Here is a 13,260-nt window from a genome sequence, read left to right as displayed (position 1 = left end):
CAGGTGCTACTGCCAGCCCTTGGCAGACCTTGCCCACAGTGGGTGAGAGGAGCCCAGTTGGTGTGTGGTGGGGAAGTGCTGTTGGTTGGTTAGTCACCCGCCTCCACACTTTCACATCCTCTACCAACACCTGCACACATGAGTCCTGACCACACACACTCTTCCTGTTTGTGCAGAGTGCCATTCAGAAAGCGACCAGCGAGAAGGGAAACCCACACTCAGCCTCAGAAGAAAGAAGTGGAACCATTTATTGGGGAGAGGAAAGAAACAAGTGTGTGTGAAGCCAGAGAGCCTCTGGGCCTCTGGGCTGCCTTGGGTGAAGAGTAACCCTGTATGCCTTCAGAGGAATTTGGAGGAGCCTGACCCATGCTTTCCAGGGCTGGGCTGCCAGAAACATGCCACTGTGCTCCAGGATGATAGTCCAGCCTCTGGTGAAAGGCTGGCCAGTCTTTGTAGCAGACTTGGAATGTGATCAAAAGTCCCCGAATTAATGTGGTGTAGTTGCATATACAGAATATGCAGCTAGATAGAAACACACATTCAGGATGGTAGCTAGGCCTGTGGGCCTTGGGAAAATTGTGTCTGACATTCATTTAGGCCATTAGCTACACCTCAAAAAGACCCCAGGCCCTGGCCACAGACTAGACACTAGTGCATGATCTCACATAGGCCTGGGTACAGGAACGAGAATGTCTGTGGTTCACCATGCCTGCAGAAATAGTAACTCAGAGTGCATGACCTCCTCCCCATCAGGAGCTAAAAGTGTTATCTCCACATTCCTTAGACAGGATTTACCTGTGCATGTTTGCACACACGTACTCACACATAAGCACACATGTCATGTCACACAAAATAGCGATAGTCACCATGTTTGTGAAACCATGGAACTAACGGTGTGATAAATTTCTTTCCTAACAGGTAAATTCCTTACTATTCAAGTCTTAGATATATAAAGGTGAAATAATGCTTATATATGCATTCCATAATCCCTCTTATTCAAAGGGTTGAAAGGTCCATGAGATGATAACTGTTCAGTTAGTCTGGGACCCTATCTTGCAACAAGAACAGCTAAAGGCAAATGCTTGTTAGTACCTACAATAACATGGAAAGGGAGCAAGCTCATTTTTTTAGTCTTTAGTGTACACACTTAAATAATGATTTTTTAAAAATTATGGTGTATGCTTTTGTCAAAAGCACTTGCCCTTGGTGCAAAGTTATAGAAGGGTACCTTCCCCTTAAGTAAGGCTGCCAAGATTTCCATCTCCCAGGTGATGGGAGGCTATTGCAATGAAAAGAACACACTACTCTAACGTTCAGGTTTTGTGCCTGTTTGCTGCTCTTCCCTTGCTCTGGAGCTCCCCGGCATTCTGCATTTAGTTGTGTCATACACATTTTAGTCCATTTTGCATCTTTAAAATGGGGGAAGAATGTGTTGCTTCTTTGCTAGACTTTTGAGTTCAAGTCCCAACTGCCACCCTCACTGCTTTGGGCAGTTTCATTACACCTCTCTGCATCACAGTTCTGCACCTGGGACATGGATGCAGTAACAGTCTCTGCCCCCTAAGTGAGGGTTACATGAGCTAACACATGCAAAGTGCTAAGTCTGGCACATTGGAAACACTCTATAAGGGCTAGCAGCCATTATTGTTGTTGTTATTATTATTGTTATCACCACCTTTTGTGTACCTGAGCTGCCAGCCTTGAAGAGGGAGAGGTTGAAGGTGGCAGGCAGGTGTGTGTGAGTGTGCTTCCCGCCTCCTGAGGCAGCAGGGACAGCACTCCTCCAATAAGTCACTTTATCTTCCACGCTTCAGTTTCCTTATCTGTGAAGTGGGTGTAATAACCTATAGAGTTCACAGGGTTTTATGAGATTCCAATGATATATATATAAATACTATTATATATTTTCAATTCCTATAAGAAAAAAATCATAGAAGTGACTTTCAGTAAAAGCAAGTTAAAAGAAAAGTAGGAATAACCTTGGTTCTTAATGACATGTCTTCAAAGATGATTTCACTTGTTAAATGGCTGCTTTGCACTCTCTGGTAATAGTATTTCATAATTTGTTTAACCAGTCCCATATCTGAAAAATTAATTTATTTCTTTATTTTAAATATTCCAAACAAAACAGCAGTGACTGTTCTTGTACAAATCTTTTAGTGCAATCATTCCATCAGTTCTCATTTTTGCAAGCCTGATAAAGAAATGTGTCTCTTTTTGTTTTCATTTTCTCTTCTCTGATTATAGTGAATTGACTTCAGAGTTTTAAAACATAGCTTTGCAAAAAGCTAGAAACATTATAACTCATCCAGAAACAGCCCAAGTATGTATTCCTTTTAAAGTGAAGTGGAACCATTTTTCTCATGATTAAAATACAAGCAGGTGTTTGCATATAAATATAATTCTATTAAAAAGCATCTTGCACAAACATTCCTCTTTATAGCTTTTATTAGTGCTAAAAAACAGGATTATAATGAATACAAGACAACTAGACTCCTGCAATAACTAATAAACATGACAATTTGATTTATTGCTGTTCCTCTGCTGTAGCCTGTTGACAGATTTTTCTTTATGGAAAAATTACCATGGTTTAAATCTCTATCATATGGCACTTAATTCAATTGACAATATGTTACCAATTAGATCCTGGTTAAACTACCATCAGCCAGCAGACCACGGAACACGTTAAGTGGGATGACAATCAGATAACTAGTAAAGTGCTTTGTGGCAGCTTTCTCAGTAATGAAGGGCAGTGCCGAGATAATGAATGAAGAGAGAAAGGGCAAATAGAGTATTTACTTTTCCCCATCTTGAAGAAAAAAGAATTGTTTCAAATTCTCCTAAGAGCATACAGAGAGTTTGGATATGAGCTGACAGTTCTATGTGTTGATATTCACTGCCCCTTTCTACCCCTCCATTCTCTTGACCACCTTGGATGATAAATTTGTAAACTGAAAGGCATTCTGTTACCAAATCCTCTTTCATGTGATGATGCATAACTTTAATGTAGTTGTCGTGTCCCATGAGTCATGTTTTAAGATTTCACCTTTTTCTCAAACCCTGGGAATTGACCACTGTAAGAAAGGGTGCTTGTACTTTCTTCTCTTACTTTTCCTCTTGCAATCTGGCTGTTTCAGACAATACTCCTGTTGCAAGAGAGAGAAACCAAATGGAGCTGTGCTGAACCAAAGGGCAATCTTTTGGAACAATTATGGGGGCACAGCAAGCGAGGGAATCTGAAGGTCAGGCAGCCAGAACCAGTAGGAGCAGCACTGAAAACCACAGTAATGGAAATGTGGACACAGTCAGGGCCACATAATGTGGCCACCACTATAACAGACATGATCTCAATTGTTCCCACATTGGGACATCACTTATTTAAAATGTAGAATCCCAGAAAGAAAAAGGAGAGTGATGAGCTGCTTTAGGTCACATTTCTGTCCCCAGGGAATGGTCAGATCTGTGTATTTGACTTCAGGCCCTACCTCCCAAAGTTATACACAGGGAGGCATCCCCCAAAAGAAGGCTGGAATGGTAATAAGAGGAGATGGATGATTGGAAGGTGACAGCAAAAATGACAAATGTCTTCCATATGGTTACTGAACAGCAGTCACTAGAAAGAGGCTGGTTAGTTATAATATGAGAAATATGCCATTGGTTATTTGTCCAGAGAGGTGCATTCTGGGAAAATTTGGAGACTGACACCCACTGCTTCTTGCAATCACATACTGGGCACTTTGCTTCTAAGGCTGAGAGTGGAGTATGAGACCCAGGAATTTTCTTAAGAACTTAGCAACAATATGGAACTCACTTTTAAGTCAAAGTAACAGATACTGTTCCTCCATGTCCTCCTACCATGTCCAGCATTTTACAGTAATTTTCTGAGTTCCCACAACAGACCCACACTGTAGATATTATCCACTCCTTTTACATATGGAGAACAGGGGCTCTAAAAGGTTAACTGATCTGCCCAAGTGCATATAGTTAGATGTGGGGTTCAAACCCAGGCTGTCAAACCCTAAAGCCTTTCACATGAACCTGCCTTACAGTGATCCTGAGTTCAAGATGCACAGTGGCAGCACATGTGGTATTATCTGAGTGAAATCCCTTTCCTCCAGGACACCACTGTGTGTGTGTGTGTGTGTGTGTGTGTGTGTGTGTGTGTGTGTGTGTGTGTACATGCAGTCAGGCATACACAACCAGAAAGAATGCTGAAAGGAAAAGTGGGGGCTCAGAGGAAAAACATCCCATATGTTATAACTTTGCCTGGGCTGTCCCTGTTTCTAAATACTGTGATAATATTTTTTGAAGCAAAGATCAAAGGACATATGGTCTGACTCATGGGTTAACAAGGGAAAAAATATTTGAAATCGGGAATTTCTAGGACAATTTGAGATGTGTGGCTACAATCATTCCCAGAGCACCTGGAAATCATGGCGTTCTCTGAAAAACACTTTGAAATATTGACATAGTCAATTCCATTCTCCTAACTAGGATATTATCAGCAGGAAATAGGACAGCCTTAGACACTGGCTGTGTGACCTCATAGCTGTGTGCTCTCTTGCCCGTGAAAAGAGCAAAGGTGTTGAAATCTGTTTGCATCACCTGTAAAATCATTAGAAGTGATAAGAGAAGTCTTTATGGAAAAACAGATTTCTTATAACAAAAATAGCCAGTCAGAAAATACGATAGGGCCTGACCAGGTGGTGGCACAGTGGATAGAGCGTCGGACTGGGATGCAGAGGACCCAGGTTCAAGACCCTAAGGTCGCCAGCCTGAGCGTGGGCTCATCTGGCTTGAGCAAAAATAAAAAAAGCTCACCAGCTTGGACCCAAGGTCGCTGGCTCGAGCAAGGGGTTACTTGGTCTGCTGAAGGCCCACAGTCAAGGCACATATGAGAAAGCAATCAATGAACAACTAAGGTGTCAAAACAAAAAACTGATGATTGATGCTTCTCATCTTTCTCCATTCCTGTCCACCTGTCCCTAGCTATCCCTCTGACTCTATCTCCCTCCCTGTATAAAAAAATAAAATTAAATTAAAAATAAATAAATAAATAAAACAAAAACTTAATTTTCTCAAAAAAAAAGAAAAGAAAATATGATGGAGAAAAAAAGGGATATAATTCATAAAAGCCACTAAAATTTAAGTACCTAGAAAAGAACTTAAGAGAAAACACATGAGACTCATATATATATATATATATATATATATATATATATATATATATTTGTATTTTTCTGAAGCTGGAAACGGGAGGCAATCAGACAGACTCCCGCATGTGCCCGACTGGGATCCACCCGGCACGCCCACCAGGGGGCGATGCTCTGCCCATCCAGGGTGTCGCTCTGTTGCATCCAGAGCCATTCTAGCACCTGAGGCAGAGGCCACAGAGCCATCCCCAGTGCCCGGGCCATCTTTGCTCCTATGGAGCCTTGGCTGCGGGAGGGGAAGAGAGAGACAGAGAGGAAAGAGAGGGGGAGGGGTGGAGAAGCAGATGGGCGCTTCTCCTGTGTGCCCTGGCTGGGAATTGAACCCGGGACTTCCTCATGCCAGCCTATGCTCTACCACTGAGCAAACCAGCCAGGACTGAGACTCATATATTTTTTAAAAATATTATCTACTTAGGGACATAAAACATACATGAAAACTCATACCACATGGAGAATAGATAAGCAGACTCAGTATTAACTCTCATCAAACCTATTTGAAGGAAAAAATATACAAAGTAAAATTTCCAATGCATTTATGGAGGAAGGGGACTTGATAAAATTCCAAATCTAAAATTCTCATGAATTTTAAAGTAGTATAAAAAGGATTTGTGAAAAAGAAGAACAGGTGGGAGGGCATGGAGCCTGCCTTGTCAAGTTTGGCAGTTTCGGTGGTCACATGGTACCAGATGAGTAAACAGACCAATGGGAGGGAAGAGAAAGTATGAGTGCAGACTGCTCACACATATGTAAATTTAGTATACAGTAAAAGGATCTCTTTATTTTATTATTTTTTAAATTAATTTTAATGGGGTGACATTGATAAATCAGAGTACATATGTTCAGAGAAAACATCTCCAGGTTATTTTGACATTTGATTATGTTGCATACCTATCACCCAAAGTCAAATTGTCTTTCGTTATCTTCTATCTGGTTTTCTTTGTGCCCCTCCCCTCCCTCACCCCCTCCCTCTCGTCCCTCTCCCCCCTGCCCCCCGTAACCATAGAAGATGTGGTACATATATACTATGGACTACTACTCAGTCATAAGAAATGATGACATTGGATCATTTACGACAACATGGATGGACCCTGATAACATTATACTGAGTGAAATAAGTAAATCAGAAAAAACTAAGAACTATATGATTCCATACATAGGTGGGACATAAAAATGAGACTCAGAGACATGGATAAAAAGATCTCTTTAAATCAGTGATATCAAGAATGAGAACAGTAATATCAAGAATGGTCAGTCCTTGCCTGACTTGGTTTTGACATAGTTATGTGCTCTGTCCTCACAGGAACACTTCCTGCTCTCCCTCCAGAACATCAGTCTCTTATTTTTCTTCAGTCTCACTGGCCACTCCTTCTCACTTTTCTTTTCAGTGTCCTTCCCCACCTCTTTCACATCACTACATGGTAGAATGCCCAAGTCTCAGTTGTCCTACCTCTCTACTCTGTCTACATTTACTCCCCAGGTGCCCTGATCCAATATGACCACTGAAACACCAGCGATGCCCAAACTTAGGTCTCCCAGCCCTGACCTCTTTTCTGACCAGACACTCAACTGTCCAACAAGACTTGGCATCTCCACTTGAATGTGTATTCAGTTTCATGACCTTGATTTCTTGATCATGGAACCCCCCTTCCAGGTAAGTATCATGACCTTGATTTCTAAAGCAGAATACCTGGTGTCCCTAACTCCAACCCTGACCCTCCTGCAGCTTTCTTACATGTCAGTAAAGGTCCCCTTCATTTTTCCAGTATCAGGCCATCCTTCATGCCATTCTTTCATATCCAACATTTGACACATCAGCAAATCCCATCATGTGAATCCCAAAAATATATCCAAACTTGAATCCCTTCCCCCAACTTCTGCCTCTTCCTCCCTGCTCTGCAAATTGGTCTCCTTTCCACACTCTCCTTTCTTCATTCTCATTCTGCTCTCAGCATAGACCCAGAGGCATGCTTGAAAAACTTAAGTCATCCCATCAAAATTCCAATGACATTTTTTAAAGAAATGGAGCAAAAAATCATCAGATTTATATGGAACCCCGAATAGTCAAAGCAATCCTAAAGAAAGAGAATGAAGCTGGGGGCATTACAATACCTGACTTCAAACTATATTATAGGGCCACTACAATCAAAACAGCATGGTATTGGCAGAAAAATAGAAACAGAATGGAACAGAATAGAAAACCCAGAAATAAAATCACATATATATAGTCAAATAATTTTTGATAAAGGGGCCAACAACACACAATGGAGAAAAGAAAGCCTCTTCAATAAATGGTGCTGGGAAAACTGGAAAGCCACATGCAAAAAGAATGAAACTGGACTACAGTCTGTCCCCCTGTACTAAAATTAACTCAAAATGGATCAAAGATCTAAACATAAGACCTGAAACAATTAAGTACATAGAAGAAGACATAGGTACTAAACTCATGGTCCTGGGTTTTAAAGAGCATTTTATGAATTTGACTCCACAGGCAAGAGAAGTAAAGGCAAAAATTAATGAATGGGACTACATCAGACTAAGAAGTTTTTGCTCAGCAAGAGAAACTGATAACAAAATAAACAGACAGCCAACTAAATGGGAAACGATATTTTCAAACAGCAGCTCAGATAAGGGCCTAATATCCAAAATATACAAAGAACTCATAAAACTCAACAACAAACAAACAAACAATCCAATAAAAAAATGGGAAGAGGACATGAACAGACACTTCTCCCAGGAAGAAATACAAATGGCCAATAGGTCACCATTTCAGAGAGATCTTCCCTGACCACCTTTTATAAGATAGCTATTCCAGACCTCCTTGTCCACTGCTTTTAGCACCACCTAATATACGTTTGGTTGTCATGATCTGCCCCTTCCAGTTAGAATGTTAGCTACTTGCTGTATCCCCAGGCTCTAGACAAATGCTTGCTCAGAGTAGGTTCTGGATAAATACTTGTTAAATAAATGAATAATTGGATTAGTAACTTTTCAGTAAATGATACTGGTATACCGTACTTTCTAACTGTTGAGGAGGAGAATAAAATTAGATGCATTTCCAATACATTAAATCAAAATAAGTTCTAGAAGGATTTTAATGTAATATCATAAAGCTTTAAATTTACTGGAGAAAATTAAGGTAAAGATTAATAATTTTGGGGGGGAAAAGATTTTTGCGATCCTGGTACTATATAAATGACATATAAATAAAAACAAGGGAAAATTTGACTCTGTCAAAGCATCACACAAAAAATAAAAAGATGAACAGCAAACTTAGAAAAATACTTCAATTTATAATGAGCTCATACTATTCTAAATATATAAAAAGCTCTGTCAAATAAATTCCAAATAGTGAAAAAATACAAATGCCTCATAAGCATCTGAGAAGAAAAGTTTCAACAGCCACACGGTGGGAGGAAGCCCTCAGCTCCAGCTCCGTGATGCAGCCACCGCAGCGGTGCAGTGGGGAAATAGAGGAGCCTTCCTGAGAACAGTGTCTGGCATACAGAAGGCGCTTTATAGCCATTGGCTTTTTTTTTTTTTTTTTTTTAATTCTGAAGCTGGAAACGGGGAGAGACAGTCAGACAGACTCCTGCATGCGCCCGACCGGGATCCACCCGGAACGCCCACTAGGGGCGATGCTCAATGCTCTGCCCACCAGGGGGCGATGCTCTGCCCCTCCGGGGCGTCGCTCTGCCGCGACCAGAGCCACTCCAGCGCCTGGGGCAGAGGCCAAGGAGCCATTCCCAGCGCCCGGGCCATCTTTGCTCCAATGGAGCCTTGGCTGCGGGAGGGGAAGAGAGAGACAGAGAGGAAGGAGGGGGGGTGGAGAAGCAAATGGGCGCTTCTCCTATGTGCCCTGGCCGGAAATCGAACCCGGGTTCCCCGCACGCCAGGCCGATGCTCTACCGCTGAGCCAACTGGCCAGGGCCATATAGCCATTGACTTTTAATATTATCTCCCAATTCCATGCATGACATAGATTGATCTTTTTAAGGTTTTTTTTTTTCGTTGTTTCATTTATTCCTTCCTTCATTCCTGGGGTGCACGTCACCCCTCTTCAGAAGCAGTACTCTGCTTTCTTCCCCTGTTGTCTTAAAATATAATAAAGGTGCTGTAAGAGCTCTTTAATTCTTCAGAAATCTATTTTAAAAGGTAGCATCTCAGCCCTGGCTGGTTGGCTCAGTGGTAGAGCGTCGGCCTGGCGTGCAGAAGTCCCAGGTTCGATTCCCAGCCAGGGCACACAGGAGAAGCGCCCATCTGCTTCTCCACCCCTCCCCCTCTCCTTCCTCTCTGTCTCTCTCTTCCCCTCCCGCAGCCAAGGCTCCATTGGAGCAAGGATGGCCTGGCGCTGGGGATGGCTCTGTGGCCTCTGCCTCAGGCGCTAGAATGGCTCTGGTCGCAACAGAAGCGATGCCCCGATTGGGGAGAGCATCGCCCCCTGGTGGGCGTGCCAGGTGGATCCCAGTTGGGCACATGCAGGAGTCTGTCTGACTGCCTCCCCATTTCCAGCTTCAGAAAAATACAAAAAAAAAAAAAAAAAAATGTAGCATCTCCCAGGAAAGCTCCATTTATATCAGATCAATAATAGTAACTTGAAAAGTCATACACATTTAGGTAGTTTCAGAGCTGAGAAAATACTCTGTGACACTGAACCAGCACTTACTTCCTTGATTGGTGAAAAAGTGATGAAGTATGGCCCTGGGGTCTGAGTCCGCAGGAGCAGGAAGCTGCCCTCCTCTTAAAAGAAAGAAAATGTTGAAGAACTGGAATGCTGAGTGCATCTCTTTGTTCTTTAATTTAGTGAGAGGGTGAGGAGGCAGAGACAGACTCCTGCATGTGTCTGGACCAGGATCCACCTGGCATGTCCACTAGGGGGCAATGCTCTGCCCATCTGGGACCCTTGTTCCATTGCAACCGGAGCCATTTTTCAGTGCCTGAGGCAGAGGTCATGGAGCCATCCTCAGTGCCCAGGGCCAACTTGCTCCAATCGAACCATGGCAGCAGAAGAGAGAGAGAAAGAGAGAAGTGAGGGAGGAGGGGTAGAGAAGCAGATGGGTGCTTATCTTGTATGTCCTGACCAGGAATTGAACCCAGGACATCCACACGCCAGGGTGACGCTCTACCACTGAGCCAACCGACCAGGATTATCCTTTTGTTTTTCAAACAGCATATTTACATTCTGGGGTCCAGAGAAACTCTTGGGCTGAAAATGTTGCTGTGGAATTTCTGGCCATTTATCTTAAGAGTCTATTATTCATTCTTTACTATTGGCTGGCTGGCCTGCAATTTTCTTTTTGTAGCTTAGGAGATGCTCAACAATCTTTGTTGAGAAATGAAGAGTGAGTGGTTGACCTCTCAGCTGGTAAATGTCCCTCTATCACCTCAGCTGAGACTTGAAACAGCCCCTTTGGTGTGTGGGTCCTTCATATCTGGGGCAGTGACTTGTGCAGGGGCACACTGCTGAGTGTATGGGAAGGAATAAAAATCTGCCCACACTCCATTCACCAGAAGGAAAGAACACCTTTCTCTAATTCTCACAAAAGCACCAGCATCTCACCAAGCCCAGTGCCCACAGGGCCACACCTGTGGAGCAGGTGTCTTACGCATGTACACAGCACAGGCCTGGGGGATAGGAGTGTCTGGTGTGGCAGAGATCTATGGTTTAGCGGAGGTGGGAATGAGAAGCTGGCATAGAGCCTTGCCTGCAGAGCAGTCTTGGGCACATGATTTTTAGGAAGAATGACATCTATAAACTGAGAATTCAGTCATAGATTCCATTAACCCTGAATGTATTGATGAGCCTCTAGAAATGTCTTTGTGCCCTCCACTCAAGTTTGGAGGCTATCTTAATTGTGCTACACGCTCTTTACTACTAGGAAACTGCCCCGAGTGTGACATAAGCAATATGCCTTCCTGAGCACAAGGATCCTGCCAGCTTGGCCATGCCACCCCTCCTTCTCATGGGCAGTGCACATTGTATGAGGCAGAACCACACAAGGTCTAAGAGTGAGTAGTCTGATGAGTGTTTGACTTTGACTCAAATCCCAGTTGTGCCTCCTTGTTTAAAATAATATTAATGATCGATCACCCAGTCCTTCCTATGCACCAGGCCAACAGAGCTATTAGTCTGTGAGTAAATGACTTTTCTCTGAGTTTCAGTTTACACTGCAATTAAAGTAGGGATAATAATACATCTGGGTTGTTGTAAGGATTTAATGAAGTCATATGTAATGTAGCAGAGTACCTGAAACATACTAAGCACTCAGTAAAAAGTAGCTATTTTTTATTACTTAGACACTGGACCTGCATCAACCTTAACATGCCAATTACTTGAAGAATGAGTAAATTAGACAGTTTGGGAAGGGAGTCATTCCTCAGATTGGTGGAGCATTTTGAGAACCACAGTAATAATTTTCTAAATGGGTGAGTAACCTGCAAAGGAGTGTGCATGTCAGACAGACCCTGTTGGTTTCCTGGGGAGTGAATTACCCATTGGATTGGCTAGACCATTACTTGCCACATATAGAGTCCATATGTGTGTATAGATATATATTAAGGAAGTTATATATCAGTGTAGTATATATGTGTGTGTATAGATATATGTGTGTATAGATATATATTAAGTCATAGCACATTTGTAAGGAAAACTACTAGGCTGATTTTTTTTTTTTTTTTTTTTTTTGCCTAGATAGCCAATCTGAGTCTTGACTAAAGTGTCAAATATATGATTTAGATTTATGTTCAGCTGGTATCTTACATTGGGAAACACTGACCCAGAGTAATTGGAAGGTGGGTACACATTCAAATGATGTGACGATACCCCTGCCACATTTTCTTATGATTCTGGAGGGAAAAATCATTAGGGATTTTTGTTTCCGAATCTCATCAAAGTAGAAACTTTGGTTTAGTTAAGTGGTTGCTGCTGTTAAGTTTGTCGACGGTGACAATGTGGCTGAAATCAGGGAGATTCTGACCCATTAGCTATAGACCTGCATTCTGCCCAGCTATTGTCTTGGGTGCCACAACCTGCACGAGCCTGGCTGGACTTAGTGGACGAGCAGCTCAGCAAAGGCAACCAATGGACAGAAGGTGCCTGACCATTGCCCTGACCCCTGACCCAACTCCCTCTCTCTGTACTCTAGACGTGCCCATAGAAGGGATAAACAAATTAAAAATCTTAGGGTTGAGACCTTAGAGGTCATCTGTTCCAACCTTTGTCTTCTTTCCCAGCACATTTTGATTAAGTAGTCATCAGTTCTGTTTAACCATCTCTGGCAACAGAAACCTCATGGCCCCTTGATATAGCTGTTCCTTTTTCAAATATACTGCTCACAAAAATTAGGGGATATTTCAAAATGAATACAAAGCTATAAATATCCCCTAATTTTTGTGAGCAGTGTAGTTATACTTTCCTGGGAGTCCTTTGTTTCAAACCAAAATCAGCCTCTTTATAATTTTTACTCTTGTTTCCCATTTTGCCTTCTGCTGTCACAACAAATAAATATAAGAATATGAGATTGACTCAGGCAAACAGGTTATAATTCTCTGCATTCAGAGCATCCTCTGGGCCAAATAACGAGAATCAAGATTTTTATTAATCTCCAGTGGCATGGATTGGAAGAGGCAGACACTGGCAAACTCATTGCTTGAACTCTGAAATTAACCTTCTTCGAGTGGGTCACTGGTCACCCTTAACCAGTCACAGAAAACATCAGAAGTCTCTTGAGAGCTTTCCCTGTGAGAATGGGCAAAGGAAGGAGGGAAGGAGAGGGAGAGAGGGAGAAAGGAAAGAGGGAGAAGGCAAAGGAGAGAATGAGAACTAAGGGTAGTATTGTTCATACCTGTTGTAGAGGACCCCCCAGCTGAGAAAGAAAACAAGCAAGAGAGGGTCAAAGATCCACTTTCTGATAGTTAATTATTTCTGATTAATGCCGACTTCTGCATGCAATGTATGTCACCCCAAGAGTTCTCCATGCCCTGGGTAACTTATCAGCGTGTAGTGGGAGCAGAAATCTCCTTGGAGCTGCTCACCCCAGGCTTTGCTGAT

Source organism: Saccopteryx leptura, chromosome 3, assembly GCF_036850995.1.
Source record: "Saccopteryx leptura isolate mSacLep1 chromosome 3, mSacLep1_pri_phased_curated, whole genome shotgun sequence".
Classification (NCBI taxonomy): Eukaryota; Metazoa; Chordata; class Mammalia; order Chiroptera; family Emballonuridae; genus Saccopteryx; species Saccopteryx leptura.
The sequence above is the reverse complement of the archived record's forward strand: the minus strand, read 5'-3'. Positions refer to the sequence as shown.